Genomic DNA, 7137 nt, shown 5'->3' with positions numbered 1-7137 from the left:
GACCCAAGATATAAAAAATCGCATGTCTGAAAATTGCGGAATAAGTAAATCGGCGTACGAAGGTAAATCCATGCGATAACTAACTACGAAATGAATTTCTGAGCTGTAAATTGTTTATTTGACATGTAAATTGGCTTTATGAATAAACGAGTATTAGAGTATGAGTATGAGTATTCTAGAATATTCACCCGTGAGTTATTAAGTCAAGCTGACATTTGCGACTCACAAAACGGGTGTCCCTAAAATGACGAAATGAAAAACCCAGGTTGACAGTATTGACAGTGATACCCTGCGCTCTCGATTCCAAAGTCTTTAAAAGAATGTTCAAAGTTCATTGTTCAAGTCTTTAAGAAAAATCTGAAAGATTTCCGAATTTCCGAAAATTTTTACTTAATCACGCGCCTAATCCGTTTAAAAACTTTCGATAAAACTTTTCTCCTCCGTTTTCCCAAAACCTATAGCTTTACTTTTTAGGTCACAAGCAGTTTACTTCTACAAATAGCACACATTACATGTGCACACATGTGTCATTGCCATCCAGCCAAACAAGACATCCGCGCCAGGCCACAAAAATTTCGTTATATAAAGCTGTAAATACCACGATCCCGTCCCGACTATCGCGTCGTCCAGCCTGGGAACGAAATCATAAAATACCCGATAGTCGGGTTTTCGGCACTGAATGTGTTAAGTATATAACAGTAGTTCCCAAAGTGTGCCGGCTCGCACACTGCTGCTGTCTTTGAGCACGAAGTCACCGCGTGGGCATGCAAAATGCTCTCGAATGAATTGTCAAAGTGACCCCGGTTCCCAAAGTGCACTGATCAGGGCTTCTGCAAGAGGCAAACCTTTTATCGAGTGAGCGAAAGCCCCTGACACAGACTGCCCACCGTAGACTCTGCATCAAGAATTTACGAAGACCACACAATCACCAAACAGGCCTACATTTTTAATTAAAACGCTGGCGGTTCGCATTTTCCTATGTTAGTGTTCTGCGCCATTTGGTACAACAATAGTCTTTATTTACTATTAGAAGTAACGACTCTTTTTTAGGGTTCCGTACCCAAAGGGTAAAAACGGGGCCCTATTAATAAGACTCCGCTGTCTGTCCGTCCGTCTGTCCATCTGTCTGTCACCAGACTGTAACTCATGAACCGTGACAGTTGAAATTTTCACAGATGTATTTCTGTTGCCGCTATGACAACAAATACTAAATACAAAATAAAATAAATATTTAAGTGGGGTTCCCATACAACAAACGTGACTCTCATTAAATTAAGAAAGAACCAGTGCAATGAGCTAACACGATTTACGCCGACAGTTAGTGTTACTTGGTGTCAACTGTCCCTAAGTTAAGAAGAGAAAATGTTTTAAGGGTCGGCAACGCCCATGTAAAACCCCTGGAATTGCAGACGACCATAGGTTACACGGTGATGTCGGTGATCGCTAACCATCAGGCTGACCGTATGCTTGTTTATTATGATATAGGTGGCAAACACGTGGCAAACGACCAGATGCACCGCCTGATGGTAAGCGGATTACGTCGCCCGTGGACACCTGCAACACCAGCGCTACCAACGTGGTATAGATAGATAGATTTATTTATAAAAAAGTTACGTAAAATCGAATGCAGTGATATCTTTAAATGCTCAATCTAGTGGCTAAATCCACGTCCCCTGAAACCCGTTTAGCCATCGTCAACGCAATCGCGTCCTTTCGATATCGACTCCGGAATTGCAGTCGTTGAGACGTGAAATGGGACGCCCGAGGCGCCCCGCCACATTGGATCCGCACGCCGCTCCGGTGTGCGAGCGGGACGTCGCTATATACGCGTGGCGTTGTCTCGCTCACGCTGGAATCAGCGTGATAACCGAGTAACACTGCCTATTAGATTAGCTAAACTATGATTAGTTTGATTCAAATGGGATTGGTAGTGCGTTTAGGTTGCCCGATAAGTTGAGATTTTGACTGGAGGGTCTTGAAGACGTGACTCGCATTTACGACTAAATTATGAGTAATTCTTGGTAGAGGTACACAGAATTTTAATAATGGTATACAGAGGTATATTGTGGGTACAATATATAATTAATAATTATAATACCTACTTTGGCGCAAAATTCAAATTGTCTATGGGAGGACAACCCTTTTTCCACTGACGGAAATGGCTTTCCAAACTATAATTACAGACTTTTTTTATGCCATAATGCAAGATTCAATAGATCCTGTCAGTCAGATTAGCGGGTAGACTTTTTAGGGTTCCGTACCCAAAGGGTAAAAACGGGACCCTATTACTAAGACTCCGCTGTCCGTCCGTCCGTCCGTCCGTCCGCTGTCCGTCCGTCCGTCCGTCCGTCCGTCCGTCCGTCCGTCCGTCCGTCCGTCCGTCCGTCCGTCTGTCACCAGGCTGTATCTCACGAACCGTGATAGCTAGACAGTTGAAATTTTCACAGATGATGTATTTCTGTTGCCGCTATAACTAAAAAGAGAATAAAATAAAGATTTAAGTGGGGCTCCCATACAACAAACGTGATTTTTGACCGAAGTTAAGCAACGTCGGGCGGGGTCAGTACTTGGATGGGTGACCGTTTTTTGCTTGTTTTGCTCTATTTCTTGTTGATGGTGCGGAACCCTCCGTGCGCGAGTCCGACTCGCACTCGGCCGGTTTTTTATTTTTTAATATATCGTTTTAGGCAGAGGTACACTGGTTACTTTTAAAGGTACACTGAGGTATGTACTGCAGTAATAATTTGCTTATGAATTCTTTTTTGAAATTCTTGAACCCACCTGACTCTCACGCTTAGTTATTTCTTCTGCTATACGAACGACCTTGGTGACTTCCCTTAAGGGCCTACTGCAGCCGCGTCTGGCGCTTCGTAAACCACGCCCGCTAGTTCTTCCCTCCCCGCTAACACTCACACATGGAAACGCTTCGCGCCGCACGTGAAGTTTGTGTGACCTTTTAGCACCATCTAACGTTACAGAAGTTAACTACCATTATACGCGGTCGCTGCGGTCGGCCAGAAACTTAAATTCGGAAAAAATTGAAACAGATGGCGTTGTTACTTGTTCATAATAGCAAACAATAAAATAATTAATTCATAAACCTGCATATTTATTGTTGTTTTGGAAGATGTTAACAGCATAGAAGCAGCAGCGTATATAGCATATAAGTTAAGAGTATTGATAATAAGAAAATAGCACAAGAACAGAAAAGATATTATTTTTGATAAAATATGATGAAAACAGATTTACTTGATTACGCTCACCTGACTTTGCGGTCACTAAATGCAAATTTCAACCTTATTGTTATGGGGTTACAATACCCCTGGGGTTGCAGGCGTCCATAGTCGTTATTATTATAAATGCTTTGGTTGAAATGCTTTTTAACCCTCGAATTTTTCATAGGTACAGTCACCTGCAATAATATGTTACTCTTCGACGGCCGCAAAAATATGTGACACGCTCTTATGGCTCTACAAATAAGATCTAACATGATCTACCGCAAAACGGCCTTCGGTGTGTAACATATTATTGCAGCTGACTGTACTGGTATTCATTGTTGTATAGATAGGTATTAATATCTTTTATCCGATCGATTTGCATTTATTTGAAATAAATCACAGTGTTTAGTAATTATATGTTTTATTGAATAAGAGATTATTTAGGTATGTAAGGAATACAGGGTGCCTTTTTGAAACACTCATTTTTAGGGTTCCGTAGCCAAATGGCAAAAAACGGAACCCTTATAGATTCGTCATGTCTGTCTGACCGTCTGTCTGTCCGTATGTCTGTCCGTCTGTCTGTCCGTCTGTCTGTCCGTCTGTCTGTCCGTCCGTATGTCACAGCCACTTTTCTCCGAAACTATAAGAACTATACTGTTGAAACTTGGTAAGTAGATGTATTCTGTGAACCGCATTAAGATTTTCACACAAAAATAGAAAAAAAACAATAAATTTTTGGGGTTCCCCATACTTCGAACTGAAACTCAAAATTTTTTTTTTCATCAAACCCATACGTGTGGGGTATCTATGGATAGGTCTTCAAAAATGATATTGAGGTTCCTAATATCATTTTTGTCTAAACTGAATAGTTTGCGCGAGAGACACTTCCAAAGTGGTAAAATGTGTGTCCCCCCCCCCCGTAACTTCTAAAATAAGAGAATGATAAAACTAAAAAAAATATATGATGTACATTACCATGTAAACTTCCACCGAAAATTGGTTTGAACGAGATCTAGTAAGTAGTTTTTTTTTTATACGTCATAAATCGCCTAAATACGGAACCCTTCATGGGCGAGTCCGACTCGCACTTGGCCGCTTTTTTTAAGTCTCCTGACTTACCAAACATATCGCAACGAAGGCAAGGGTACAACGCGGCATCGTGAACCTAATAACGTAAGGTTTCAGTTACTTTTTTAGTCGCCGACCATTTTATCCGGGGTACGAAAAGAGGTATTAGATCTATCCTGGGTCTAATATGTTATAAAAACATAGTTTTTTGAAAAATGTTCGTAGGTAGTACACAAAATTTACATTTTCTTTTAAATGTGATTTGGGTCATCGTTCTCCCTGGTGACTTTTCTGGTGACCCAAGAGACATCAATTTTATTATGACTCAGGAGACTTTTTTTCTATGCACTTTGATTTTTTTGATGCGCTAATTTTGTAATCTAAAATAACTTTAAACTGCTGATATACTTATATCACTTTGCTGATGAGTGGAAGTGGAATTTAAACTTAATTTATTGTTCTCTCCCTTGACATTTTGGCATACATTTGACATGCTGCAGTGCACTCCTAACGTTAATAAAGACATAATTTTTAGAAAAAGCTTTAGGAAAACTCACTCTTGAGCTTAAAACGATTAAGTCCTTATCATATTATGTTAGATTTTTAGTACAGACCCCAAATCAGTAAAAATGTGTCTTAGCCAACTAAATTTGTCTCTGGGAAAAGTACGATATCCCTAAAAATTGTACGTACATTTCGCATTTTTCTGAAGGAACGGAATTCATAAATTGGGTTATTATTATTTTTTCAGATTATTTAATTGCATTGACATATCACCAAGATAGATAGAACATTTAAGTTACCAGAAGAAAAGCATTTGTGTTCTTTTATACAGTGTGGAAAAAGTAGGTTCGATTCCCGGGCGCGACTAAGCGAATTTAAAAAAAAAACAACGTGTTGCATTCCGGGAGTGCCGACAGAAGTGAAAACTCAATGACTAGTCCAAAATGTCTGCAGCACTATGTATAATTGACCCATCCTCCTTTCTATTGAAAACTTTTGGTTCCGAAATTGCTGGTCAGTGAGCTTGTTTAAAATTCTAAATTCAAATTTATAGCGTTAATTGTTTAAAATTCGAATAGAAATTGTAAAGTTACCTTGCAGACCTCGCATCTAAATATATTTGGTCATGATATTTTGAGTTTTATTCACCAGTATTAGAGTTCACTTTTATTAGCGATTTCATCAAGATGTAGCTTTATTGAATTATATTTGAGTGATATAAAGTTATAATACTGTGAGATCCTCGTATTTCAGCCCGTACAAGATTATAACCTTTTTCATGTAATGTCATTGAGTTTTTCTTTATTGATTTAAATGCCATCTAAATGATTGGCCATCTAAACCTTACGGTCACATGATCGCCTTACGCTGTCTCGAGTTTATCATTTTTTCCCCACCTCAAAAAGGACAAAAAGTGCCTAGCGCCGCTAAAGAAGTTTTCACTTCAAAAATCTTTGAATGCAGTTGTTTCTTTAAAAAACAATAATGTTTCATTTAAGTAAAATGAGCAAACTTAAGGTTTTAAAGCACTTTCCCTCCAGGGCCCATAATTTTTTTCCACCCGGTAGTAGACAACTATTTTTTTCGACTAAATGAAGTTTTATTAGATAAATCGTTGATCACATAGTTCGTTTCACACATCACATCAAATCGTTTGTCATCACAATCAAAATTTGTCAAAAGTAATGAAATTTATGCCAAAAAAACATAAATAAAACATATAAATTCAACACATTTTTTTAATAAAAATCTTTCTCGGTGATATAAAAAAGAACATCGACAAATTATGTTCAAAGAATTAATATCAAAACAGATGTCATAATTAGGATTGGCTACTTTAAGAAAGGGACAGAGAGATTTAATCCTCTCGCTCTGCACGTTTTTCTCATTCCTCCTTGTCAAGCCAAAATAAACTATAAAATGATAGTAACACAGTACATTGTAATATTCACTTTTTCCACGGTATCATGTCATTGTAAATTACTTATGTGAAATTGTAGTGGCGTGCGACTTTCAAACCGGAGGTCACGGGTTCGAACCCCGGCCCGTGCAAGTGAGTTTTTGTAAGTATACTTGGTCAAGCAGATCTTGTCAGTAGAAAAAGGCGGCAAATTTGAAAAATGTAGGCGCGAATGGATATCGTCTCAGAGAAAATTTGAATTGCGCGCCTTTTTTTACTGACAAGATTTTCTTGACAAGCTATAGGGACATTTTTTTAGTGGTACTTAAATATAATAACTTTTCGTATTATTGAAATAAAATATTTTATTCAAACAAACTTAATAATATAATAATTAAAACGAATAATATCAATTAGTTTTTTATATTTATTCAATTATTTTAAATTATTTGAGCATGAAACATACTAGATTTATTTTTATCATTACAATAGAAAAAAAGCAAAAAATATATTCTTATACATATTTTATTTTCAAACAAAAATAAAGCAAAAAGTTACGGTTAGATTCTGATGGCTAAATACCAAACAGCTACCGATACATTTCAATATCTGTCGAAATTTCCTAACCCGTTGTAACTGACAAAGAGTATAGATTTCGACGTAGCATGACGTAGCCTAGCAAACACGCACACATGCGTAACGTATAGGCCTGTAAGAAGGCACCATCATAGGTTTATCTCCAATTCCGTTACTACTCAATGGAGTTACGACTCAACGTTTATTGGATATTAAAATTTTACGTAATTCGGAGCGCTGCGCGAAGTGACATAGGTCTTACCTCTTTGAGGCACGACGGCCATCTAACATTACTGGCATAAAGGATGCATTTATGACTTTGACGCATGACAGAAAGAGAAACCGAACTGCGTAAAATGGGCGTTTGCTGTT

The sequence above is a fragment of the Cydia amplana genome, chromosome 15 (assembly GCF_948474715.1).
Source record: "Cydia amplana chromosome 15, ilCydAmpl1.1, whole genome shotgun sequence".
Taxonomy (NCBI): domain Eukaryota; kingdom Metazoa; phylum Arthropoda; class Insecta; order Lepidoptera; family Tortricidae; genus Cydia; species Cydia amplana.
This window is presented reverse-complemented; position numbering follows the sequence as displayed.